The sequence below is a fragment of the Halichoeres trimaculatus genome, unplaced genomic scaffold, assembly GCF_033239565.1.
Source record: "Halichoeres trimaculatus isolate MK-OKI-2021-1 unplaced genomic scaffold, fHalTri1.1 fHalTri1_scaffold_4, whole genome shotgun sequence".
In the NCBI taxonomy this organism is placed as follows: domain Eukaryota; kingdom Metazoa; phylum Chordata; class Actinopteri; order Labriformes; family Labridae; genus Halichoeres; species Halichoeres trimaculatus.
The window spans coordinates 8,310,064-8,337,527 of NW_027437182.1; the positions used below are offsets into that span (position 1 = coordinate 8,310,064).

The 27,464-nt window shown below is 38.9% G+C and overlaps 1 long non-coding RNA gene across 1 annotated transcript in view; it reads right to left on the reverse strand.

Moving 5' to 3' along the window:
* Positions 1–27,248, reverse strand: part of LOC141789507 (uncharacterized) — an 83,848-nt gene extending 56,600 nt beyond the window's left edge. The window contains exon 1 of the long non-coding RNA XR_012598212.1: positions 27,122–27,248. This is a non-coding gene — a long non-coding RNA (uncharacterized LOC141789507). The remainder of the gene's footprint in view (positions 1–27,121) is intronic.
* Positions 27,249–27,464: the final 216 nt, after the last annotated feature.

Below are 27,464 nucleotides of genomic sequence, written 5' to 3' on the forward strand. Positions count from 1 at the left end.
TGTGGTGATTATCACGAGCAAAGTATTTTAATAACACATCATTTGGCATTTTTAGTTGCTGGATTCCCAATGAGGGAGTTCTTTAGCTCTGGCCCTGAAGGCGGTGTAAAAACCGGCGTGTTTAAAGGAATCCCCTTTATTATGCTGCATATTTAACTGTACAACAATTATTCAGGAGCCTTTTAGTGTCTCAGTTGGATAAATCTATTAAATTATGAATGTGAGCTGTAAAAGCAAATATCCTCACTTTTTTTAATTTAATCATGAACCATTGTGTATTGACTCCTTAAGTGCTTTGCTCTCATATGAAAAGATCTTTTAACAACTTTCTTCCATTTCTTTGATTAAAGTTGTCTCTTTTACAACTTGGATTAGAAACTTGATGTACCGTCATTTTCTACTTGCAAGGTTTATGCTTGTGGCTTCCGATATCACACTTCATTCATGAATTTATAGGGTTTGCAAGGCCGGGCCTGTATGGGATAGGACAGAAAGTACAATAGCATCATTTTCTATAGCAGGACATAGCTGCTTCTCTTAGAAATGACCTGACCTGTTTGCTGGTGTTTCAACTCTTAAAGGATGACCTTTAACATCTGAGAAGCTCTGAATTAGTTAACATGGCAAGCACATTAAGGTTAATGTCAAAATCTTTTGACAAAGTTTTACTGGTACCAAGCTGAACTCTCTTAATCCATCTATTCATCAAATCTATCTTAAAATGTATGACAGCTGAATAGCACATTGCATCAAGTACTTTGAACAGATGGGTGTACAGACAGTATCTGGATATTCTTATATTGGGTCTCAAGAACACATTTCTGTTTTTTTATATGCATTCAAAAGAACATTTATCCACAAAACATCCACAACAATTTAAGGAACCAACATTTTCTATCCAGCTTGCTTTGTTCCTGATAGTAGCAGGGGTGTGACTGAATGGGTGGCCAGGGGTGGCATAGGACCCCTTTGAAACCTGGATAGCCACCCCAGGGTCCACCTCTAACTTCAAAAGTATCACTCATCAGAGGCTAGACTTGCTGCTATGATCAGCTGTTTTGACTGTGTTGTAGCTGGACCTAGAAATTTAAATTTCCATTTTTGTTACAATTTTTTCATTTTTTCATTACCAGATTAAGAATAAAATAAAAAAAAAAAAAAAAAAAAAAAAAAAAACCTCACACAATCTTTTCTAATTGTAGAAATTATTTTTTCCAAATCTGTTTAGACAGGTGAATTGAGGTGACATTGGCCCGGCGGGTCAAAATAAGACAGGTACACAAAGAGGGCTCAGTACAGCAAAATGTACTAATAACGGTCTTCATTACCACATATGTCACTTCCCACAAAAATAAATAAATAAATAAAAAATAAAAATCGAATAATAATTTCGATCAGCAGCTGGTTTAAAGTGGAAATGTATGACACATTTGTTTGTATTTACACTCACAGTAATCATCTGCTGAGAAAATCAAATAGAGGCCATGGGGAAATGAACCAGAACAGTGTGTCACCTTTAGAAACTGGTAAACAGAGGTACTGTGTGTTGAGGAAATTTCAGGAATCCTGACCTCTTGATGAAGAAGACTCAGGGGACTCATATGGTTTAAGCTGAAATAGTTTATAAAGCTGGATCGAAGAGAAAATGACATGTGATAGTACACATGGGTGCCCTGTGTAATGGAGAGTCAATTCTGACAGACCAGAGCCCATGTGCTCAGTATTTATCATTCCTGAGATTGGGATTGCTAGGTGTATCTATGAGCCATTGGGTTCAGCTCAGCTTGGGATCTCAGTCTTTGACACATTGTTCAAGGAGACGGTAACGTATGAATTAGATCCAACTCAGACTGGAAACACACTGTCTCTGTGTACAGATAACTTTAAGACTAAATAGAGGTTTGTGACTATTAAACAATTATAGAGGGAATTTTCAGAATCAGCTAGGAGATGCATAAAGCAATATGAAAACTGCACCACACTGTGGTCATCATAAATGGATGTTTGGTGGATGTTGAAAAAAGACACCATTTGGAGTATCAGTTTGCACCTTTAGGTGAACAAATTAACATGTCCAAACTGACAGAAAAAACAATGCACTTTGAATTTCTTCTTGCTCAGTGGCTTGTTCACTAATTTGCAATGTTCTGTAAATTATACTACTTTACCAAAGTCTAAAACTAAATTCACCCTGTGCAAAATGTCTGTTAAAAATACTTTGACAAGCACTGCTTCATTACCATTAATAATACTTCTTTTCTAAGTACACACAAACATCATGCCATGCCTTCACAATTCAGTGCCCAAGTTTGGCCACCCCAGTCCGAGGAGTCTGAACATGCCCCTGGATAGTAGGGGTTAAAGTATACTTCTGTCAAACAAAGCTTTGGGGAAAATAACTTTTAGAGATGATTCAAACCACCTGACTACAAGTTTTCAGTAGCAGCTCTGGACTGTTGCTACTTTGACCTGGTGGTTTAGTGGTGTGTCAGTGAGCAGGTGGATCACAGTTACGGAAGAGGATTAGGGACACGAAAAAATACATAAATTGTTAAAAAAAAATAAAATAAAATGAAAAAAAATGTCTTCTTTTTTTTGCTTTTTTTTTTTTTTTTTTTTTTTTTTTTTTTAAAGAAAAGTCAGAAGTCAGAATTCTGATGTTTATCTCAGATTTCCGACCATAATCTCAAAATCTGACCTATTTCTCAAAAAAAAAAAAAAAAAAAAAAAAAAAAAAAGTAGTTTAAAAAAAAAAATGGAGCCCAGGTTTAAAAAGTACCATGCTGTCCTTTGTGGGGACAGCCAGAGCTATTGCAACATCTTCCGTCATGAGGAATATGAGAAAATTGCAGGAACATGATTTATTTTATGAAGCAATTGAACTCAAATTCGTTCTTCAGCCACTGTGTGCTGCTTTTCATAAAACCCTCCTAGATACAGATAAAGCAGTCTCTACAGTTTCACGTTTTACCTTCAGGAAGTCCTTCCTCTCCTCTGAGGAGCTTTATCTCTAACAGCACAAAGCAGCCTGCTCTTAAGCTCTCATTAGAAAGTGTTTGCTGTTCAGCCAGATAAACGGTGAAGAAGAGCGATGGATGGAGGGACAGACAGGTGGGTTGGAAAACATTGGGGAAGACAATAAGTTATGTTTTATTGGCAAGGACTGATTCTTCATTCCTCTAACTGAAGAAGGATTGGGGGATCAATATGCCTCACCAGGCCGCCCTACTCTGGCATGCACTGACATTATAGCAAAAGACCAGCCAGCACAAATAGATCTTTTATCAGCGACAGGGCTTAGTGTGTTTACAACACATCCCTTATCGTTCCAACTCCCATCTGTCCCACTGCAGGAATCCAATTAAGTTCCCAATATTAACCCCTTTGGAGAAGCAGCCCTACATGCTCCTACTCTCTTTGACAAATAAAAGTGGGTGAGTAACCCGCTGCCAGTGTTAAATGAAGAAATAAATAATGGATGCTGGTTCTGCCCTCACCTTCTGTGCACCACTGATCCTACCCACCTGGAGGGCTTCTAAATAAGATCCTATGCTGGCTGAGCACAACACAGCAGTTCATTGATCCCCACCCTGTGGTAAGGCTTCTTCCCTCAGGTGGGCATATGAAGGTTGAAGAGAAAGGGCATAAAAAAACTACACAGGAGTCAGGCGCAGAACTACACAAATGTACAGACGGTGGAAAGCTGAGTGACTCATATGCCCTGCAGGAGCGTATACAGATCAAAGAGTCAGCAGCTTGGACGTACATGTCTGTGTGGGTTAGGCTGGTGGTGTACTCCAAAGGAAATCAAAAGCAGCGTGTTCTCAAATACAGTCAAATTGCTGTTGAATCAATGCAATTAATATGGTCTGTTTGTCTAATGGATCTACAGCAGATGGAGCAGTGAGTCACAGCGGACAGAGATGGTGGTGGAAAACCTGGAAACATGCAGCCCACATAACACATGTACAGTAGACAGTTTGAATAGAATGACATGGCTGACCACTTCCAGATGATGGTATAGTCTGGGGCAGTAAATGAAGCTGTTTGAACATTTTGATGTGGTTCATTGATAAAATCAAGTCCAAGGCAAGTCTCAGTCCCAGATTCTCAAAGAGAAACTGAGAAAATTTCTTGTTACCTCATTCAAAACCAAACAAGAACATTGAAGTTAAGATTAGCAATAAATGCATTGTAGTCCTCTGTCTTCCACAACCAAATGCAACCGACGCTTCAGTCCAAGTTTCGGTCCAAACCATCAGTGCTGGGGTCTACATTAAGTCCTGAAATCACAGCTCAACTCAGACTTAAGTCTAGTCTTCACTTTCAGCACTTTCATCTTTTTCTTTCAACTTTATCCCTTTTCTGGTCACCACACCACTTGGTTCAGCTTGTCGATTTGGCACATTTTTTCCATCTGAAAAAATTCTGCCCATCCTGACACAACACCCCCTCATTTATCAAACTGTTATAAAACAACAGCAAGAGAAATTTGTGGTTCACTATCTTGCTCAAAGGCAGAGTTTTTATTTTTTATTTTTTTATTAAACCTTTATTTAACCAGGAAGAGAAACTCATTGAGATTAAACATCTCTTTTACAAGAGTGTCCTGGCCAAGATTGGCAGAGTTAGGATTGGGGCTGGGTATTGCTAAGGACATCACCATTTGTTTTGATATTGATTTGTTTTGATACTGATTTACATGCTTCTATTTCCAATTTTTATGCCTATGTGAACATATTTGGTGTGTCACCTCATGTTTTGGAGCAATCAAAAAACCCAACGCTAGACTCTAGAGCTAAAGGAGCTGGCTTCACACTGCTTTGGCTGCCATTTTAGTCATTGTATGGTCTTGTGCGGCCCTCAACCATACAACGAGAATAACAGGCACAGCTACTAAACTACTTACCAACAGTGTTATCTTATTGTCACGTTAGCCTACAGATACATTAGAGCATCGGATTGCCAATGCCCCCACATATAGCCGGCTGCTACAGCATTTGCTTGATGTCACGTCTCAAACCACAGTGTTACGTAACTGTAACTTGGCGCGTTGTATCCATTAAAATGTTGTCTTGAACAAAGAAAATTTCTTTGGAGCCAATCTCATTTTAATTCCAAAACAAACTCACGCCTTGCTAAAAGTAATTTATGACAATGTGCAGGTGACTCTGGGCCAGAAGGTGGGGGGCAGTACAACTAAAACAGATCTTCCTCGTAGCATCTTTAAGTGCTACAATACTGAATGATTATGGTGCTGAGTAGCAGGTGAACTCCAAATGATACCAAACTGCAGGCAAAAACTCTAGCTGACACAAAATTACCTCAACAAGCATGAACCCTGTAAGGACAAGTTATAAAAAAATAAATACATAAAAAAAAAAGAAACCTGCGTCAGACCGGATTAAAACTAGTCAATCAGGACTGAGAAGAGTGTGGAGCCCAACTAAGATATCACTAAATGAACCTTGTCCATTATTTCCCATGGAGGGCCAACATGGGTTATTTCAGGTAAGTTAATAAAGGGCTAAGAAGAGCAGGCATAGCCCACTTTTGACCCATCTGCTTTCTAATCCATGTTTACCGTCTCAGTGGTGTTCAGTCTCATTTATGTTCATCTGGCTGCAAATGTTGGCATCAAAGCAAGGATACTTAAAGTACCACTCAGTGTCCATGCTCAGTTAGAGCCTGTCTAATCCAAGTGAGCCCAAGTGGCTAGGCACTGAAGTGGGTTGTGCATCTATATGAGATGCTATCTTTAAAATTTGGGAATAAGAACAGAGTAAAGGACCGTGTGATCCACATGGAAACTGTGGGAAAAGCTGGTATAGATTTGGGGATATGTTTTCCCCCTCACACTAAATATCTACACAACAGCACATGTATATTTTAAGTATTTTTGTCGATGTGTGCAAAGCTAGTACTGGGGGCATGAACCTCAAGTGACAAATTAATGTATTAACCACAGCCTGTGTGCTTTCCAGAAGCTATTTTACTGAATAATGAAGGAGTCTGTAAACACCAGCTCCCTGGTTACATTAGAACAGATAAACAGTTTATTTGTCCTAAAGGAGGATATTGTGTATATTGCATATATACAGCTATTTTTCTATTCATGTAGCAGAGCAAATTTCAGAAGTATGTTTTCTGGTAATGTATTCAAGAGATTGCAGTGCATGAAATATTCAATCACAGAAGTTGATCACATCCAGGCAAGAGGTCCTGCAGACCTGCTCTGCATGTTCGACTCATACAAAACAAGATATTCATAAGGAGACAGGGATACATGTTTACAAAGAAAGCAATGGGAGCAAAGTTCAGGTTTGTTTAGGCCAAAAAATGTTTGAATACATATCAAACTTGGCTGAATGCTACAGTCAGCTTCAAGCTAACCATTACCTTTGCACCGCTCACATTCACCTCTAGCTCATACTCTCTTTTTGCCAACACGCATGGGCCTCGCACTCTGACACAGCTTACAGAGAAAAAGAGAGTAAACAGTCAGAGAGCTCAGGTCCAGGTAACTCCGCTCATCTTTCTCTGATTGGGAGGGTTAGAAGTTAGCCTCTGAAGTAATTTCTCCATAATTGGCGATTAGCGATAAGATGTCTGTTGCTTCCCATCATGATTCAAGGTGCTGTCGTTTAATTAGCGGGTCATGCTCAGAATCCTTTCAAGTGATACAGACAGACCAAGAAACAGAAGAAAGTGATATATAAAGGGAACAAGACAGCAGCGTGTGATTGAGGAAGACAAAGGATGGTGAGAAAGCAGCAGATGATGGAGAAAAGTGTGAGGAAGAGCAGCAGTCAATGGTATGTGAAAATTGCAGACAGTCACGACACTGCACATGGTTTATCTGAAGAAAAAACTCTCCCAATAAATCAAAACAAAGAGAAATGCAATAAATCTGCTGGACTTTTTATATTAAGCAGCAGTCATTACAAATTTAAAGATTGCTGTATGCAGAGTTGGGGTTTACTTTGGGAGCCAAATCCTAATCTCTTTCGCTTGGACGCTAAAACGGTCAGAGCTGGATTCACTCAGACTCTATATATAGGATGATACACGCAATGCATAATTCTTATTACATCCTGGCAATTTAGAGAGCACAGGAAATCCTTTCCAAAATCCTTCTTATGTTCCTCCTCGATGTATTTAGGTCATGCATGGGCAGGAAATTTTGGTTTATTCCCCAACCTGACAGAAAGTCCAGAGTCTCTAATTCAAAACCTAAACTATTACTCTCATAAGTATTAGACACTTCTAACACTCATCAACCATCTCTTCTGGTGAAGGTGCTGGTAAAGCAACAGTAAATATTAAGGCAAAAACAGTACACATCAGTTTCATCAAGGCTTTGTTTACAAGGTGTCAAAACAAGCATGGTTATCAAACCTGACTCACCACTTTAATATGATGTGTGAAGAACATGATGAAGAGTAATAAGTGTTCTCCAAGTCTGCATGAAAGAAACAGCCCACTCTGAGAAGGAATGTGTAAAGAAACAGGGTTGTCAAGAATCCAACCTTGCTTTACTTCTGCATCAAAACAAGAAAGGACTGTGCGGAATTGCACCTCAGTGGCTAATGCAATCCATCCTGCATACTTTTACAGGATTGAAGAACAGATAGCCGCAGTTTGACAGCCAGAACTCACATTGTTCTCTTGTGTAAATGTGGGTGGTTATTAGAGATAAATGACACAGCTATCTTTAAGGAGTCAACTCTTATTGAACACAAGATAGTGACACGTAAGTTACTTTTAGCAAGCTTTAGAAGGAAGATAAAAGCTTGAAGAGGAAATTTTATGAAGAAACAAACCAAACAGGTTTTATTGGTTCAACTAATCAATTCACCACCATCATATTTTCTTCTTTTAATTTCTTTTCTTCCTATCCCTCTTTTGCCAACACTATTTTGACAATGACAATGAGGTGAATGCATGTATTAATCTTATTCTTTCTGACAAGCAGCTGGTGTTGCCAAGGGCCCCCTCCACGTCGTGCAGCAGTCCCTCCCAGCTGCAGCCAGAGCAGGCAACTTCATGCAAGTAAATCACTTATGTGCATACTTGTCACTGCAGCTAGAATATCTATTTTCAGTAACTGTGGGCTGTCCCAAGAGGAGGGTTGAAATTTTGACAGAGAAAAAAGGAAAAAAAAAAAACAATTAACAATTAAAGTCCGTTTGCAGTTCTGAACAAGTTAACATTGTTGTTGTTTTTTGTTTCTCCAACAGTTTGTGCTCTCCTAGTGTCCATGACAGTTCCATGCAAATGTCCAATAATTCAAATAAAGTGATGATGATGTCATTTAGCAACTTTTTTCAACTCCCAGGACAGCCAATAGCTTCTTTCTTTGCTGAGGAGTTGGCAACACTGCAGACATTACTTTCTAGAACATCATGCTTCTTAGATATTGTTTCAAGTAATGATGTTTAATTTCAACACCTGACTTCAAACTCCATGTGGCACTTGACTTTCAAGAGGAAATAAATCAAGTAGAAATAATCCTACTTTTCAATTCCTTTCATCAGATAGTTCTGGTTGGCCTTGAGCATAACTCAGGTCTGGTGCTCCAAGCTTGTGGTACTGGCTTGTGGCCTCAGGTTTAATGTTGGCTGAGGCCTTGATCTTTTCTCATCTTTTTCTTTTTCTTTTTCTTTTTCTTTTTAATACATAAACAGGTTTGTGAACCACACTTTCCAGATTTTGCTCCACTAACCCTGGGATCTGTAGAGTGGGAGTTGAGGGTCCTCATGAGTTTAAGAATTTAAAAAAAGAAAAAGGAAAAAAAAAGAATGAGAAAAGATCAAGGGCTCAGCCAACACCTGATGTTGAGGGCTAGAAATATAAAGAGCCACCTCATATGAAGAGACACAGCCTGTGGGCCTCCAACAAATCTATAGTGCACTTAACAATTCTTCTTGTGCAGTCAGAGTCCTACTACATTTCTACCCTGCAGGCTTTCTGCATATACGCGGCGGGCGAGGACCACTTTGAGATGTACACACTTTTACACACAAAGAACCCCTGATTAATTGCTGCATATGCAAAGAGCAAAAAGAAAAGTTACGCAAGGCCCTCAACTGCTTTATAATGAGCCCAGAATATGCTCCTGAAATCAAATGTGCTCACAAAGGCCCATTAGTTTTCAGCAGAGCTGCGTCTTGGCAGAATTATTGCTTTGTTTGTATGTTCAGGTTTCTATGTTCTTTTAAATAAGGCTCTTTAATCAAGGGCTCGTAGAAAAGCTGATTACCTAAATGATGTGCCGAGTTATTTTTGTCAGGTCTCTTGTTTGTATAGAGAAGCAACTGATGGAATAGTGGAGTAGTGTGCTTGTATAAGTTTTTTTTTAATGTATTTTTTGGAGTTTGTCTTTTTTCCCCAGTGCTGATGTTTTACCTCTGGTCTTGTTTTTCCCTTTTTTATTCCTTCGCATTGTACCCAGTTTTGTTGATAGATCTTCTACAAGCGTAAAATATTAGCCATGGGTAAGTTCTTTGATTGCACTCATCCTGTTGTCTTTTAAATTTCCTCTAAGGGACACTCAGACGCTGCACGTTTGCACAATTTTACACAAGTACACACACACTTGGAACTGAGGAAGTCAGTCTGTGTAAAGCTAAATCAATCGATGTGGGATTTTTTTTTTTTTTTCTTTTAATCTTATCACTGTTGCTAGTCTCACAGGTTGAATGTCCCACAGGGTACCTCCCGCTATTCCAGATGGCAGTCCACCCCCGACCGTCTCCGTTTTCTTTGACAGGAGGAAGGTACAGCAACACATTTAATGGAAAGAGAAACGAGTTTGCCAAGTTAGAACAAGTATACTTTTCAAATATAGCATTTGACTTGAAAGATGTTTAAAAAGACACATCAGTGGTGTTTTCAACACATGAAGTCATGGGTTTCTTGGTAGACCTTCATACCAGAAACAAAAAGGTGAGAGAGCTCGTCTTTGTCTCACCACAGGGAAGTATCATTGGACTGAATGTCTGACGTTCTGTAGAAACTTCAGGCGTACAGCCCAAGCTCGAGAGAAGTATCCATTAATCAAAAAACACCCAGACACACATCCACCTCCACCCACACACACACACCATTATTTCTCTGCCCTCCAAGTAACGATTGGCTTGCATAGACTCGGACTCTAATTTAATGTAATTCCATTTATCACCCTGAATTAGATTTCATGTTGCTACTTAATAATTTACATCCCCTGGAAAGCACTCTTGGCTTTCATCTCAGTTTCAGTGAACACTGAAGATGACTGGAGGTAATGGCCACGACTGTGGGCATGATTTACTCCTCAGGGTGGCATAGGCGGTGCATGGACACAAGATAATATGTGTACCATGCATATGCCGGATGACCAAAGTGTTGAGTCTTCAATCAGTTTCATAAAACTTCAGCGGGAGATAATTTAGTGTTACACTAGTGCAAGAATATGTGGCAGCGAAGTCACAAAACCATGAATCAGAGTCTGTGAGTCTGTATTGTGCAAGTCAAAAAAGAAACTGATACTCAGGAACTGATTCTGTGTTTGTTGTTGGGGAAGTCAGACGTATGGAAAAATCAATCAAAGGACAACTGTAACTGTTTGTCAAATATCACCACTTGTTATCCCACCACATTTGAGGCTTAAGGCATAAAGTTGCAGCGACCCATCTGCTATTTTTATGTTTCCAAAAACTTCTTCACGTTTCACTGAATGTGTCCTAGAACTCAAGGATGAACTGATTTAAATCTGGTGGTCAGAGGTGAATGTAATCTCATAAAAAAAATTGGCCAAAGCCCAAGAAATAATTTACTCTGTGACACTATTTCACACAGATGTCTCAGAGTTAAAATGGAGAAAGGGATATTATTTTACTCCAAATGTCGAAGGTCAACTCACTGCGACATCCTAATGGCATTGAGAAACTCTTTGCTGTTATCTATCTGTGTCCTTTTCTTGTGAATGTAATAAATCAGGCAGGGTTAGACATTATATCTAACAGTCTTGCACAAGACTCAGAGATTAACAGACTAGATAACGGTCATTGTGCTGCAAAGGTCATAATTACAATAGACTGGGATTTTACTTTCATCTTGATGTCTTTGAAGTCTTCGAAGGAACCTGGAAGGTCCGGTTTACTAGAATTATTATTTTCTTGCCTACCTAATAAAACAAAACCATCCAAAATGGATATTTTGACAGTCTTCCTTTGCTTTGTCCCTAACTTGTTCTATTCTTCTGCTGTCATGGCAGAGGTGAAATTATGTTTTCTTGCTCCACTACTATGCCCTTTTTCTTTTAGGGTAGCTATTTTTAAAATAATGGTTTGACTAGTTTGACGATGTTACTTTGAAGCAGGGGTTAAAAATTCTGTATGCATTTTTTTTTTGTTGTTGTTGTTTTTTGTTGTTGTTTTTTTTTCTATTTTGAAACAAAAATGTTTTTCTAACCTTTTGTATGAAGGTAATGCTCTTTTCCAAAGTAGCACCCTGATCAAGGACACTTCAACCCAAACTTGGAAGCCACCCAGTGCAGCTGCAGTCTGATGTGCTGTTCATTAGCCAGTTGGGGGGTAAACTGCCTTGCTCAAGGGCATCACATCCTTTGGCAAGCACGACTCTTCCTCTCTCCTGTTTTCCAATGGTCACAGGATCAAACCGGTGACCTTACCAATCTGCTCTTTGAACATTTGGCCACCGCTCACCAATTAGACCAAATGAAGCTGTGTTTATTTGCTGAAGACTGAATTAAACTTAATGCAGCGTGCACAGTGTTTAAAAGGCGTTCATTTAATTCCTGTTTGTTTACACTGTCTGACAGATTGATTTGCATTAACAGTGAATATCATTACATATAAGTGAACCTCTGCAGATTCAGCAGATTTATGATCCATTGAAGGAAATAAATTCACTGTCTTATTGAGGGCTGTCGCCATAACATATTCACAGATACGCCAACCATTAGCGAAGTTCAAGGGGAAGAGTGGACGATAGCTGGATGGCAGTTTGAGTGATGTGATTCTGGAAAAGTTTGGAATACAGTTTCAGTGAAAACATAAGTAAGTTGTTTGGGTTTTTAAGTAGACAGACAGATAGCATGTGGTACTCTTCAATATTAAGCGCAGGAAGCACTCAGTCATGCTAAGATGAGTGCTTTGAAGTAATGAATTGCAAAATGCAAATAAGGGGAAGATTAGTCTGTGTTTATGGGTGGTATTTAATTTTAATTGGTTCATTATTTCCGGAAATTACATTTTTAAACTCTCCTGACTGCCACAGCTGTGCTTGGTGCTGCGTTGAGGGAATGAAGGCTACAGGTTGAGAGGATCTGTCTCCGTACACCAGACCCCTGCTGGTAAAGTGTTACTCACTGTGAAGTTTAAGAGCTTTCATTTATAGGTGTAAGCATTGAAAATGAAAAGAAAGGTGGATCCTTGAAGAAAATGCACCGCGAGGGGATTACAACTTCTCCGAAGACAAACTGAAACACTGAAAAGCTGAAGGTGCTGATTGCTGTAATGTGCTTTTTCACTCTCGTGCAGTTCAGTACTGTAAATCACAGTAGAATCCCTCTTTCCTCCGTAGCCGGGCAAGTTACTGCCCCGCCAACTGTCACTCATCTTGACAGGTGTCGAAGGGAATAGAGCCAATCTACAATAAAAGCCCCTGTGTGGCGTGTAACTGCTAACCTTATATAAAAGGATCCATGCTTTTAAAGGCGTCCTTTTAGTGTTCAACTGACATTACAATGTAAGCTTTTGTTTTGAGCCTTCATTTTGTACAATACTAGAGCACTCCTTCTGCATGTAATCTTCATCTAAAACCACACAATAATGCTGTAACATGAGAATTTACATCGAATAACAAGACAACAGCCCATAGTGTGCCGTTCCATCATGTAAGAGCTGACACATCAGGGGAAGTGTTGCTTTTGTACCGTCTTTGCACCTCTTTCTTCAAACCACTTCACACCATATGACACTATAAGAGGAGCTGAAGTTTAGGCCTTTCTTTTCAAAGTGATATGCATCCATTTCAAAGTGAGGAACATTGTCACTTGTTTCACTCTTCGATGACTGATTCCAAGGTACCCTCAAATCTTCTGTTTGGAAGCGGCCAGCAGAAGACGTGTGTGCTTCTTGTCAGTAATCTCCAATTACTGCAGCTAAATTTTAAAGAGAAATACCTAGACTCTTGCCACATCAGTAATACAAAGGAAATGTATCTTAACCATACACCAAAAAATGTTGTTTGGAAAAACTTCTTATTAAATCTCCAGACAACCAAATTAAAATCAAAATCAAATCAAGTTGTGTGCCAACCGTTGCAGAAAAATGGAAACTGACTGTGCATTTGCTTAAATAAAAGAAAAACTGACTGACGCATACATTACTGATATGACAGAGCTAGAAGTGAGCTGAGGAGAACTGACAAAAGGTGGTCTTAAATGACAATTTTTTGCTATTTCAGTTCAAATCTTAAGGAAGAACCTCCTGCCATGAGCTGTTTACAAGCTTTAAGTGGAGATATAGCCATCCGTAATGTGACATCACATCATGTTTGCTGAACAGGGTAATGTCAGAGCTATGCAACACGATAGAGGAGATGGAGGTTGAGTGTCTGTTCCATGGCTCAAGAGCTCTAGTTGTTTCCTGAAGCAGTGGTATAACATTACCTTTGACAGCAATATGGAGGAGAGGGTGAGAAACTGATGTTTTGTTTAAAGATAGGTCCTTTAAAATAGGTTGTTGAGGATATTTAAAGATAAGAGATGCATCCAAGTGTTGTGACTCGATGTCAAGATGCAAGAGTCAAAACACGGACATGAAGTCTGCCAATAGAATAATTTGACTGCAAGGCCATTTTTTAGGATTTTGAAATTTGGATCAGAATGGCAGTTTTACTGCAATCAACGTGTGCTTATGATTTTTTTTTTCTTTTTTTGATGGAGCCTTTTGATTAATTCTAATACGAATAGAAGTGAACTTGTGAGCCCACCTAATGTTAGTCATGAGGTACTTGTTAGGTGTGACGATTAAGTAAGGACTTGAGCTCTGGGGACCAAAGCAAGGTACCTTGTGCATTCAAAAGCCAAAGCCGAGTTATGGCAGGAAAATGATTTACTCTAAAAGCAACTTAGAATAAATCCTACTTCAAGACCAAGGGCAATAGAGCTTGCTTGATGAGAGCCTCTAGACTTTGAAATAGCCTGCCAGAGGAGACCAGACTTCCTTAGTTTTATCATTATGATTATTGTTATTATATCTTGATTTCATTGGTTTTACTTCTGTTAATAATTGTATTGATTGGCTGCTTATCTTGTTTTTAATGTCTGCTGTTCATTTGTGCCTGTTTTTACTTACTTATTCTAAAGCATTTTCTGAATTGTATTGAAAGGTGTTATATAAATAAATCTATTATAATTATTATTATTATTATTATTATTATTATTATTATTATTGTTATTATTATTATTATTATTATTATTATAAGTAGGGGTAGGAGTAGCAGCAGCAGTAGTGGTAGTAAGTCAGAGAGGAAAAAGAAACAGATGCTAAAGGGTGCCTGAAAGAGACCAAACCATGTACCAGGAAGAACCAAACTGGACCTTGAATTTTAAGCATCCATTGAAACAGAAACAGAACAGACACTGGCTGATGTTTCACTAAAAGATGCTGAGGAAAAAAACAACTGTATACAGATAGCATGACTAATGGGAACAGAATATGTCTTTCCAAGAAGCATACATCTCTAAATTTGCCTCACACTGTCTTCAAATTCACTATCGCAATTTCAAGGCTGATTTGTGACTTACATCCTAGTAATATCTGCACGTCTTTGATTTTTATTTCCAGTCTGGAAGAGTGATACAGACGTACCACAGAAAATATCTGATAACATGTGCAGAGGCAGCAAGATGAAGTCCGTGCTGACATTTCTTTTTTATTGGGGTGATGACCCGCTGGTTCAGAACAACAAGAGTCAGAGTTGGGAAACAAAGCACAAAGGATGTCAGCTGGATTCAGGTACAACTACATTTCCTTCAGTTTAATAATCTCAAATATAATCAGCTACTTGGTGGTCTTCAGGATGAAAAAAGAAAAACACAGCGTGCATATTGTTGTTTGAGATGTGCATATCAAACAGCCCTCCCGGGATCATTTGCTGTCATCAGCATCAAGGGCAGAATAAACTCTGGAATGCTGCTGTGAAACAGCATCAGTCTCATGGTGTGAAGTATGGAGCCACTGCTGCCTATAAAATGTCACCGTGCCATCATAGATGACTGGTTTCATCAGGATAAGGCTTGATCCACAGATAAAGTGCCCCTCCTTATCGACCATGACAGTTCTTGCTTGTTTTATCACACACCAAGTGTAGGCGCATGCCGCGCCGTTCACAGGACTCCCCGCTGGCATCAATAGCAGCAGGATTTTTGAACGGGATTTGGCTGGTCTCAGGCTTGTGAGCAGTGATCCCTGATGCAAAGCTGTCTTATCTGACAAGTGTGTGAGTGTGTGAGCGTACATGTGCATGCTTTCTACTGAAAGTATGTGTTTTTGCGTTATTTGTGTATATGTGCAATTTGTTTGTCACTCTGACTGACAACACAGGCAGTAGTTACCTGATATCAAGAGCGCGAGGGCATCAGAGTATAGTCCAACACTCCATCCCTCCCTCTGACACCCCTCCCTTCTATCCATCCATCCTTCCAGCCATCCATCTATCCTCCACAAGCACTCCATCAACCCCCACCCTCCTTCCGTTATCCTTCATCCACAGCACAGTGCTCAGACTCCTGGGGAGATTATGTCTGCCTGTCAGCCTCTCTGTTCTGATACGTTAGAGCAGAGTTTTATTTTTTATCCCCTCCGCACACGTGAAAGCTGACATGATTGGCACTCATCTTGAGTTCTGATTGTTGTGCCGGGTTCACATTTTGTGGAGGAGTCACTTCTTAGATTTCGATACAGAGGAAAAGCTGCACTGACAGCCAGGACGACGAAAGGTTCAGGCTCTGCAAGCAGTCAGAGCTTTTTATCGGTAGAAGCAGGCACCCTCTTCTCTGCAAAGTTTCTCCTCCTTGGAGATGTTTGGTTTTGCTGAGTCATAACGTTGAGCTGTTCAATCTGAATCTTACTAAAACGCCTCTTCCCTAGGAATGCACAGAAAACAAAAGCATCTATTTTAATTTAATTGATTTGCTTGTTACTTACTTAATTTGTGCAGGAAGATTCATGCAAAGGAGTGGCAAAGATTTGAACCCAGGCCAGACATCAGTGTGAGTAATTGCACACGTTGAAATTTCAACCATTACAGCTCGCACTTTACAATCAAGGGACATCTCCCTCTTCATTACTGCCCTGCTGCTAGGCTTCAGAGCCAGATCCAATTACTTTTTTTTTCCCCCTGATGGCCTACTTCCATTTTAATTTTTACACAAACAGAATGACTTCATTTCTTCCTTTCTGTTTAATGTACAAAGTCAATACAATACTTATACCATAAAATGCCTGCAAAGTTTCATTTGAGGGCATTAGCCAACTGTTTTGTTAAGTTTGGTTTTATTGAATAAACATTACATTAAAAAAACTTCTGAACATTTTGGAAAGCAGCAAAACATTTAATTCTATATCACCTGAAATCCTCTCTTTAGATACAGAACCTGAACCGGATTCCTGTCACCTTCTTGTCTCAAGATGAAGAAGGTCAAGACTCATCATGTGACATGTGTCAAGACTGGACGGGACTGAGGGACTAGAGTCCTCCTCGTGTCTCCACATTAAAACATAAATAAAAGATTATAAAAACTAGATTTCTTTTTACAGAAAATGAATAAAAAACACTTAGAAATCTTGTTCCCTGTCTTCATCTGACACCTTGCCTTAGACCCAACACTGGCAATCAAGCTAACAACTGGGAGGACTGGGAAAGAACAGGAGTAGCATTCAAACCCAATAGTCACTGGAAAACCAGATATCTCACCAGCAACACACCTGCAGCTTTACAAGATTGGAGAGGTGCTACTGAGTTGGCAAACAAGTGAGAACTGTTGGGAATCATGGGTGTTAAAATGAAAACAGTAATTACTTTTTTTTAAAACAATAATTTATCTTATTCCATGTCCTTGGAGGAACAGATGGACGTTAAGAGAATAGATGCACCGATCCAATCCTGGTTTAAGGTACCAGTCTGATCCAGACTAAGAAAAAAAAAAAGAGCAAATATTGTTAAAACAAGAGCCAAGCCATAAGATTGATCTTTTCAACTTAGTTCTATGCTCTTCTGTTTTTGCCAACAACTGATGAAAACTTGCAAAGTGCAAATTTAATTCTTCACTTATCCACTGCTGAGGCTTATTATTAGAAACCAAATACTGTTAAAACACAAACTGTTAAAACCAAATGAAATATATTTAGTTTATAAAATTAGAAGTCTCAGTCTCATCATTGTGTAAAGGGAAAGAGAATTGTAAATTAATACTGGTATCAGATTAGAATGGGTATTTGCCAATATAAAAGCCAGGGTATATTTATTACAATGGAGATTTAGAACCAACAACAAAGAACAAATGACAAAATTGCAGCTTTTGTGGTACGATTCCCAGGATCTAGAGCAACGGCCACCAAACGTCTAACTCCCAAACAGCCCTTAGTTAATAAAATTTTCTAGCTCCATCTATCAGCCTGGTTGAAACAATACAAGCCTGACATGTCATTAAGAACTACCAAATCGAGTTACCTTATTGTATTATGCTCAGAGTTATAGTACTTGGTTTGGATAAAAAGGACCGACCAAAACTTTTAGAAATAGCTTTTCTGCTTGCTTTTTGGGGAAACAGCTTGGATACAACAAGGAGGTAATGATTTTTTTGACAGTATTGGAAACTTGATGAGACACACTACAATGATTTACAAAGATGTAACAGGTATGTAAAGTAAAACAGGCATTTACTATCAAGGCTAAGACTGTCAAACTTTTTTTTTTTTTTTTTTTTTTCTGGCCTCAAACACTTCTTGATTGTGTTTTTGTGTTGTGCAGTAACTTTTGTCTCAGATACAGTTTACTGCGGCTGTGTTAACTCGATAGAGGCGTGATGCATTTGTTAGCCCGACCAACCAATATGACCCCCAGCTGCCACTGAATTAAAAATGAAATTAGTTTTTACACTTTTAATGACCTAAGCATCTCTTTTGATTAAAGAATAAATGGCTAATGAAAAATGTGCCTGTTTTTTTCTTTTTTTCCCAAATCAATGTGGCCTCTAGAATGTTTTGAGTGATAAATGATGAGACTTTGTTTTTGTTTTTGTTTTTTGTTTTTGTTTTGTTTTTTAAGGAGATGACAGATTATCAGCATGTCCAAAATGTGCTGTGGATAATAATACTGGCATATGTATTTTTTTGGCATTATTTTTTCCAACACAGTCTTAGTTTTAAACTTGTACATGTCTTGATGTTGGAGTTTAATGCACAGTCTTGTCTCGTCTCTTCTGGTGGAGCTGTATGTTCTTTTATCTGTCAACTATGACTGACTGCATTAACTCCTAGTTCTATAGCAGGAACCGACGAGGTTACTTTGTTCTAAACTGGTGCCAATCACATTTTAGTCATTCTCTGTAGCTAAAGCTGGGCACATTCACATCTCATAACTGTCATTTTTTCGTGTTGCTCTCACATCAAACAACCTTGTCTCCCGTGGGCTCCAGCTCCTGCAGCAGTGGTGGGCACACTAAATGATGAGGCGCTGAAGAGAGTCAATGCAAATTAGAATAGTTTCTATTTGGATTGAGTCATGAGGGAACTCACTGCTCAAATGTGAAACATACTTTGTTTTCCACCCTTATTGAGCTGAAGTAGAACTTGAGAGAGAGGAGCAGCTTGCTGCGAGTATTGTGTGTGCTTTTGTTTGTGCAGTAACAGACTACGCTGATGTTGGAGGACAGAGAGGGAGAGTTTGAAGTGATGCAACGTTGTTGGGGTAGGACCAAACAGTGATTGCAATCAAACCCATGAGCCAGACATGTCAGATGTTTGATGCTGATTGTAAGTGAGTGAGTACTGAAGGACTGTTGCTCATTCTTCAGAAAACATATTTTTACAGTGTTTTGGTAAAAAAGAACGCACTGAGCTGATGAATTCTGGACAGACTGACACCAAAACTCGCCCTGGAGCACTAAGCTCTGATAACAGATATATCCTCTAACAGGAAAAACAACCCTTTTTGAAGGACAAATAACATGATGCTCTGGATACCTGGTCCAAAACCAATGTCTCTAGTCAAGATTCAAAAGGACAAGTGGATGCAAAAAATACAAAAAATAAACATATTCTTGAGTGGAATCTTAGCTGAAACAGGCTGTGCAAATAGCGTGCACACTATGATTTGGGATATCTAGAGCTGAAGAAGTGTTTTATGGGATAGCTTATAGGTTTTAACACTCTAAAGCAGTGTTTTCCAACCCTGGTCCTGGAGGACCCCCTGCCCTGCATGTTTTAGATGTTACCCAACTCCAATACACCTGATTCAAATGAATGGCTCGTTATCAGGCTCGAGCAGAGCTTGATGACGAGCTAAAGTACATATAGTGATACCTGTCAAAAAAAAAAAAAAAAAAAAAAAAAAAGAGAAGTGTTCTATTTTTTTTTTTCCCTTAAAATAGATCAAAATACTATAATCAAAGATTTTTTTTAAATAAAAAAATAAAAAATAAAAATATATAAAGATAATTTTGGGGGGATGTTGCCTTGGGGCGAAAAAAGGTTTTCATATTTCAACACACTTTTTTTTCCCAAAACACATGGATAAAACTTGACGGCCTCAGCAGTCTACGATGCATGCCATAAAAAGTGTAAAAACTTGGAAAAAACAACAACAACAAAAAAACAACTTTTTTTTTAATAAGATTTCATGTCTGAATGTTGCCTGCAGGCAACACTGCACAGTTGAGGAACACCCCATTGGAATGAACGGGTCAAGGAGTCTCAACATATTTTGTCAAACTTTACGTGAACTATTTCACAAAAGATTTCACTTTTATGGCTTTAAGGAAACAGACTTTTTATTGTTGGACAATGTGTGGAGGATATGAGTCTGTGCCCTGTAAAGAAGACTCACAAGTTCACTGTAGTAGATCAGAGCCTACAGTGCAAGTCTGAACTTTACTAAAACCAACAGCAAATTTATCTAGGTGGAAACTGGAGAGACCAAAAATAAATAAATAACACCCATTTTGCTCTTGAACAGTTTTCATACCCAAAGACAGTATACCAACATGCTGTCATGATGAACCTGCAATGGTATGGTGATGCCTCAGGGCAGCAATTGCATTTTTACATGTGTCCTTAAATTAATCAGCAAATAAAGTATAATAAATATACATTTAACTTTAAGGGATTCAGCCTTCCATGTCTATGAATATGAACACACACACACACACACACACACACACACACACACACACACACACATTATATATATATATATATATATATATATATATATATATATATATATATATATATATATATATATATATATATATATATATATATATATATATATATATATAACTTGTTACAAGCAATTCAGGCCTCATTTTTGTCTTCAAACAACTTGAAAAAAGACACTTTTCTGGACTAATAAGTTAAATGTGGCTGATATCAAGTGTACTAAGACATTTTTTACTTAAAATAAGACAAAAACAATTGATAAGATTTCATTTTTTTGCAGTGCATTATCAGCCTATTTCATTTAAATGGTAAAATGAAGTTCTCCAATGTGAGGAGGGGGCCTCTTGTGTCAGAATTCACCATTTTCCCTTTACATGTATTATGGAAAAAGGGGGCCCTTGTCACTATACAACTTCACACCACCATATACTCTACGCCACAACAGCTGCTATATTTAAGGTCATAATTATTCAATCTTGTTTGTCACACTGTATATATATCCTGCACACTTGAAAAAGTTGAAAGAGAGTTGGAGGACTGAACCCAGCACTCGTTTGCTGTCTCCTTTCTTTCTCCCTTTGATCAAAGATTTGGGCTAGGCCCAACCTAGAGTTCTTTACTGTTTTGTTCTACTTGGGCAAGGCTTAACCTCTAGATCTTTGTTATAACACTTAAGCCATGTGATGCATAGCTGTGGTCACTGAGAGGGAAAATCATACAACATCGACCCAACTATTTTTATTTTAAAAAGAGCAAACCATTAGAGAGGTAGTAAAGTAAGTGGAGTTAAATTTCTGCTGCTCTTAACACCAAGAATACAAAAACAGCTACAAACACTCAGAAAGCAATTTGCAGTGACTCTGAATAAACCACATACCTTCTTTTAAAGACTTTCTCACAGAGACCACTTCATTGAAAGAACTGACCAAAACCCTCAACATGACCGGCTTTAACAAGGGACAAATGAGGACAACTTCATTTTAGTGAGCTAACCTTTAAAGTCAGTGCCAATTATTACACAGTTTTAGTAAAGAAATGAGACTCAGAAGCTGTTTTTTTCTTTATCTTTTTTTTTTTTTCTGGTGTGTCATATTCTGCAGCAAACTGTCCACTTCCCACACCCATAATTGGCGATGCTTCTGATCCACTAATGTCAATTAGTTCTTCTACGTGATTAAAAAATAATTTCTCATTAATCATGATTAGATGATCAAAATAAAGTGATGACATGATTCATAACATCAGTACTTCTCTCTGGGTTCACTGGCTCATTATATTTTAACACTTCTGATGAAATCTGCTCCTGTCTTGGAGTCTGCATAAAAGCCATTAGGCCACGGGAACAGAAATAATGCTTTAATGGCTACAAGCTTACGACAAGGACCATGAGTTCTACATCTTCATTTAAAGTATGAAAAGAGCAGGATGGACAATTGCTACTTTTATTTCAGACTTTTTTATGCTGTGGCTTTCGCCTAGTACCCTGACCCCAGTACATTCACACCCTGCCACAGCTCCTGCTGCTCAAAATCACTGTAATTTGGTGCAGTTAGCTGTACTTCTTCAAATGTGGACTGTCAAAAATACCTGCAGTCTCAGCATGATTCCAGGAGTCATTGTCAACTCTTTCAGGAACAGAGAAAAGCCAGCGTGCAGGGAGGATGTGAAACAACAGCACACAAGCAGACACAAATTGTGATCCGAGGAGAAAAAGTGAAAATCTGAACAATACTTAAGAAAAAACTGCACAAGATACGGCAACAACTCTGCATGTGGCCTTGCGTCAGAGTTTGCGCACTCTGTGCCTCAGCGTGAAACAGTGAATCAAGGCAATATTTAGAGGAGGAGTTCATGGTGAGAGGTAGACAGACAGAGCGATATGGTGTGAGAAGCTTACTGGCAGTGATGGCAGTGCCAGATGGGAGAGGGAAGCGCTGCCCAGGAGAGGCGCCAGTAAGCAGAGATGAGCAGTGCCAGCCCAACTGTGTCTAACAGGAGGTCCAGCTATTTAATCAAACCCAACACTGAAACCACACCAGTGCCAGATGCAATTCAAATCCTTATATAGTGCCAATTAGTTTTATATAGCTTCCCCAGCACACCCTCCTTTAAAGACATCTCTTGTTATCATTTGTGAAAATGGAAATCGGCTATGCAAAGGAGTTGTGAAAGATGTCACATTATGAGAGGGTGCTTGAAAGGATTGAAACAGTGGGTTGAGATGAAGATGCACACAGAAGATGCTGATTTAATCTTTCGACCGAGTGGTGTCCTTTGAGTGGCCACATGGGGCTGACTCCACTGGGGAATCTATCCTATTTGGAACCATATCACAGCAGAATGAAACATGTTAAGAGTTGGGTACTAAAGGTTTCTGGTCTCTTTGAATAGCTTTTTTTTTATAATACATGAGGGATGGAATTTTGTGAAAGGTTGCCACTTACCAAAAGTAAGGCCCTGGGTAAAGCATGTGCAAAAGACATGACATTTTATCAAGCGTTTTTGTCTCATTTTCAGTAGTAAATGTCTTTATAGAATTAAAATGAGCCACATTCACCTGACCAGTCATGGAAAAAAGTTACTGCATTTCACTAAAGCCAAACTTGCAAAAATATTCCCAAACCTAAACCCTGTATATGATAGGTGTAAACAAGCTCCTGCCACCATTTATCATATGCTGTGGTCTTGGTCAAGGTTTGTTCCTTGCTGGTCTTCCGTTTTTGAAATGCTGTCTCAGTCTTATTGCTGCATTATTAATCCCTGTCCCATAGCTGGAATTTTGGTTTATTTCAAGCCCTAGCCTCTTCAAATATACCCACTCACATGCAAAAAAGTCCGCGCTTTTCCTCTTAATTAGCTAGGACAGCAATTTTTTTTTTTTTAAATGGTAGGATGTGACACCTCTTTCACACAACCAATGGCAAAGAGATGCGATGTACAACCTTAGGCTGTAGAATTCGATGTACCCTTAACAGGAGGGCTCGGAGCCACTCATGCAGTATCTAAACAGTTTCCCTGGTGTGGGACTTGACCATTCTAATATCAGGCGAGATTTTGACGGACCGGCTCGTCCTCTGTCTCCTCACTTTATTTTTTGTCCAATTTGCTAGCTTAGGGGATTTGGTGTCGAGAATGAGTCATAGACAGGTATGACAGAGAGAATCTGATCATTTTTCTGAATAAAACATAGTTTGGAATCAAATAATAAATCAAACGAAAATAATTTAAGTTGAGTATTTTATTTATTTATTTATTTTTTATTTTTTATTTTTTAATGAGTGGCCCGGTATCAGTTGGCCCACGGACCGGAACCAGTCCACGGCCTGGGGGTTGGGAACAACTCTAAACTTTTGTAAATCAGTCAATCAATCACTTTTTTTCATTTATTTATTTTGTATATATGTTTTTTTTTTTTGTTTATGTGAGTGTGTTTGTGTGTTATGGTTGACATGTGTGTATGCATGTGAGTTTCAAAATACTCTGAAAAATGTATAGATATTCTTATTTTACTTTGTTTACTATTGATGTCCATGTGTGTGGATTTATGTTTTCTTGTTGTTGTATAAACAAAAATCGTATACATTTTTTTTTTTTAAGTTACTTGTATTGTGGCATTATTCTAGTCTCAAGCAAAATTTTCTAGCAGGTTTTTCTTGTCCGATTGGCAGATTTCTTTTTGACTTGTTATAAGCAGTTCAGGACTTATTTTTGTCTTTAAATAACTTGAAACATAACATTTTTCTGGACTGAAAAGTTAAATGAGGCTCAACTCAAGAGTAATCAAACATTTTTTTAAACTAAAAATAAGTCAAAAACACAGTTTTTTGGACTGCATTTTAAAGAGAAATGAGTTTTTATGAGCTCATTTTCTGCTTGTGAATAAGTCATAGGTGCATAAAGTATTCACCTTTTAGTCCAAACATTGCTCCATAAATCAAACATAGAGATGGTGAACAAGCCGGATTTAAGCCTTCAAATTACAGTTACAAATTAGCTCATGATTTCACAATGGTCCTGTCCATTATTAAGCCACTCTTTGATATTTACAGGATAGAAACACAGCACGATATCAGGAGGTTCCAACACTTGTCCTTGACTAAATCCAAAACCATCCTGCAGCTGGCTGTGCCCGCAGCATCAGATTCAAACACCCTGTCATTTGGGTGATTGAGCTGCCAATACTCTTCCACCCACACAAACACACCTAGTGACGAAAACTCAAGCTAACTAATAACAAGACTATCACTCATAATGTCAAGCTATCCCTTTGAGTTGCCTGATGAAATCATCCGGTGCAGCTCCGTGGGGGATGAAGGGACAATCCAGCGGAGGAGGAGGAGAGCTAGTTTGAGCGAGAAATAACTGGAAATTCCTTGATTAAATTCAGAGGTGTGAGATTTTCATCAGCGTGATACCGCTCGGTGGGGGTGTGGGGGTAATGGTAGGGGATGGGAGTCTCTCCTGTTGACAGAAAGGACACACTGCTTGTCAGCAAAGTCATCTTTTCAGCGCACAACATCTGCGCTGATTTGGTGCTGCACTGTAAGCAGGCCATTAATCTAAAGCAGAACCACTCCTTATCGTGCCGAGCGACAGGCACCCTCACACCGCGAGAATGAAAAATAGATATCTCCTTTTTTTTTTTCCTTCTCTGTATTTGTCTCTGTGTCCGTCTTACTGTTATCAACCTCTCCCTGCTTCTATGAGGTCATTTAAATTCGACATGGTCTTGCCCTCTTAAGCATTGTAACGCAGAAAATACCCCATCCTGAAATAGCACGGTGCCTCTTGACCCCTTTCTTCTTCTTCTTTTTCTGGAGTGCCTCAACTCAGGCGTCGGATCGATGCACAGCGGTGCTGATGCTGTGGCATTTCCTCAAGGAGATGGATGTTGTGGGGTCTATAAGGCAGCGTAGTGACATTTACATAAGGGGGAACGGATGCTGCCGGGCCAGGGAGGACAGAAAAAGAGGGAGAAGAGGAGCTGCTCTGAACAGTTATCACCCCATCCTCACTGATGCTCCTTGACAGTCATTTTGCCCCTCCTGCTGAGGTACAGAGATGGTACATGAAATATTTTCTTTACAGCCTCTACACCTCCAGCAAGCAAAGGAACTGAGGTGATGGCATGTGTCAGCACAGCGCAACAGGAACTAGGGAGAGGTTAATGAATAGATTTAAATAAAGATTTGCATTTTTCCAGTAGATGGAGGCGACAAAATGATTCAGACCCGAGCCCGCCTGCCGTCTCCAGCATGCTGGGTATTTATAAAAGAGGACAGGATGTGCTGAGGGGCTTTGAGCACAGCAGAACTCAAGGCTGAGCCAGCCAATCTTGAACTTATTCAATCAAGAATGAGCACATCTCATATTATGAGTACTATATTGAATGGGAGCCAAGGTGTGCTGCCCAAAGAGAAAATGTTTCAAAGTTTGGAGAATGATTACCAAAATGTGCTGTGGCATGTCACAGTGACCTGCTGCAGACTGATGCAGACAGAGGCTTGATATTATTGAGGAAACTTATTGTTGAATGACAAAAAAAAAAAAAAGAAGAAAGAAAAGAAAAAGAAAAAAAGCTTGCAATTATTTTTCTTTGACAAACTGGGCAAAACAACTCCCCATTTTTTTTTTCCAATTAACAATCTCATTAAACTTAAATGCATCAAACACAATATCAGATCTTGTTTGCACGGCCATGTGTTCCAGAGTTAATCAGTTTTTCCAAATAAAAAGCTCTAATCTTTCACTTTAGAGTGCTGAGATGTTAAAATGAGACTTTATGGCTCTGTAATGGATTTTGTACCTTCCAAATTGCACCATGGTTACCATTCGCTCATTTCTGTGCGGCTGAAACATTAGTCCAGTTTATTGGAGCATCTGTCTTATTTACCGATCTCAAATATCCTATTCTGTCATATGTGGGAGTTTATTGGAAGGAGTGACTGCCGTGAAATCACTCACACTGCTCCTCATTGAGGATCATATTAGATATAAATGGATCGCAATGAAGCTTCAGGTGAGTTATTGACTGCTGGAGTTATTACCAAATATTGTTATCGAATTAGTCTGTGTTTTGAAACTCATATAGGAATCAAAGTGGGGTTTAAGGAGTTCAGGCGGCTGAGCAGACCAGAGAGATAAGCATGTCTCATTACATGAACAGATATATTAAATTGCACTCCATGAGATATGCCAGTTGGCCTGGATTTATTAGCTCAAAATTGGACCTGGGTAGAGGCAGGACACAAGATTTTAAATGTGGCAGAAATGCTGTTCTCCAACCAAAATGTGCCATAAAAACACTGATTTAATTTGTCTATTGACAATGGACAAAACGTGAAAGTGGCCAAACATTTAGGACAATGTAGTTTTTCCCCAAACAGCATAATTGACTTGTGGACATCTGGAGGTGAAAAAAAAAGAGGCATGTCTTCATGAAGCCAAAAAGCTACAGTTATGATCTAGATCTAAATGCTTAAGTCTCATTAAAAACAGCGTTCCTTTTTTAAAAAACATGGTCCAATTGAGATAAAACAGTGTTTTAGTTTGCAAACAAAACACAACAGGGATGAGAATAGATGAGGAAGAAGAAAAAAAACACAAGTGAAGACAACTGAAACAGGCTCGTCAAACAGAAGATCAAAATGTAAACAAAAACTTACCTCTCTTCATGTCCAAACTCCAACTGAATCTCCAGCAATAATCCATAAGAACAACTTCAGTTAAAATGTCCATGAACTGATCCACAGGAGGTAAACACTGGGTGAGACTCAACAAACTCACAAAGAAGAAGGCAAACCGGACAGAAAGCAAACTGGGTGCTCAAATACAGGTGTGACAACAACACAGGTGAAGCCAATCAGGGGCAATCAAACTGGAGGAGGAGGAAGAAGTGGAGCTTGACTAGAAACACAAGGTGACTACAACAAATAAAACAGGAAATTTTGCACGCAAAAAGCAAAAGTCAACAAGAATACTGACTTTTAAAAGAACACATGGAAAAAA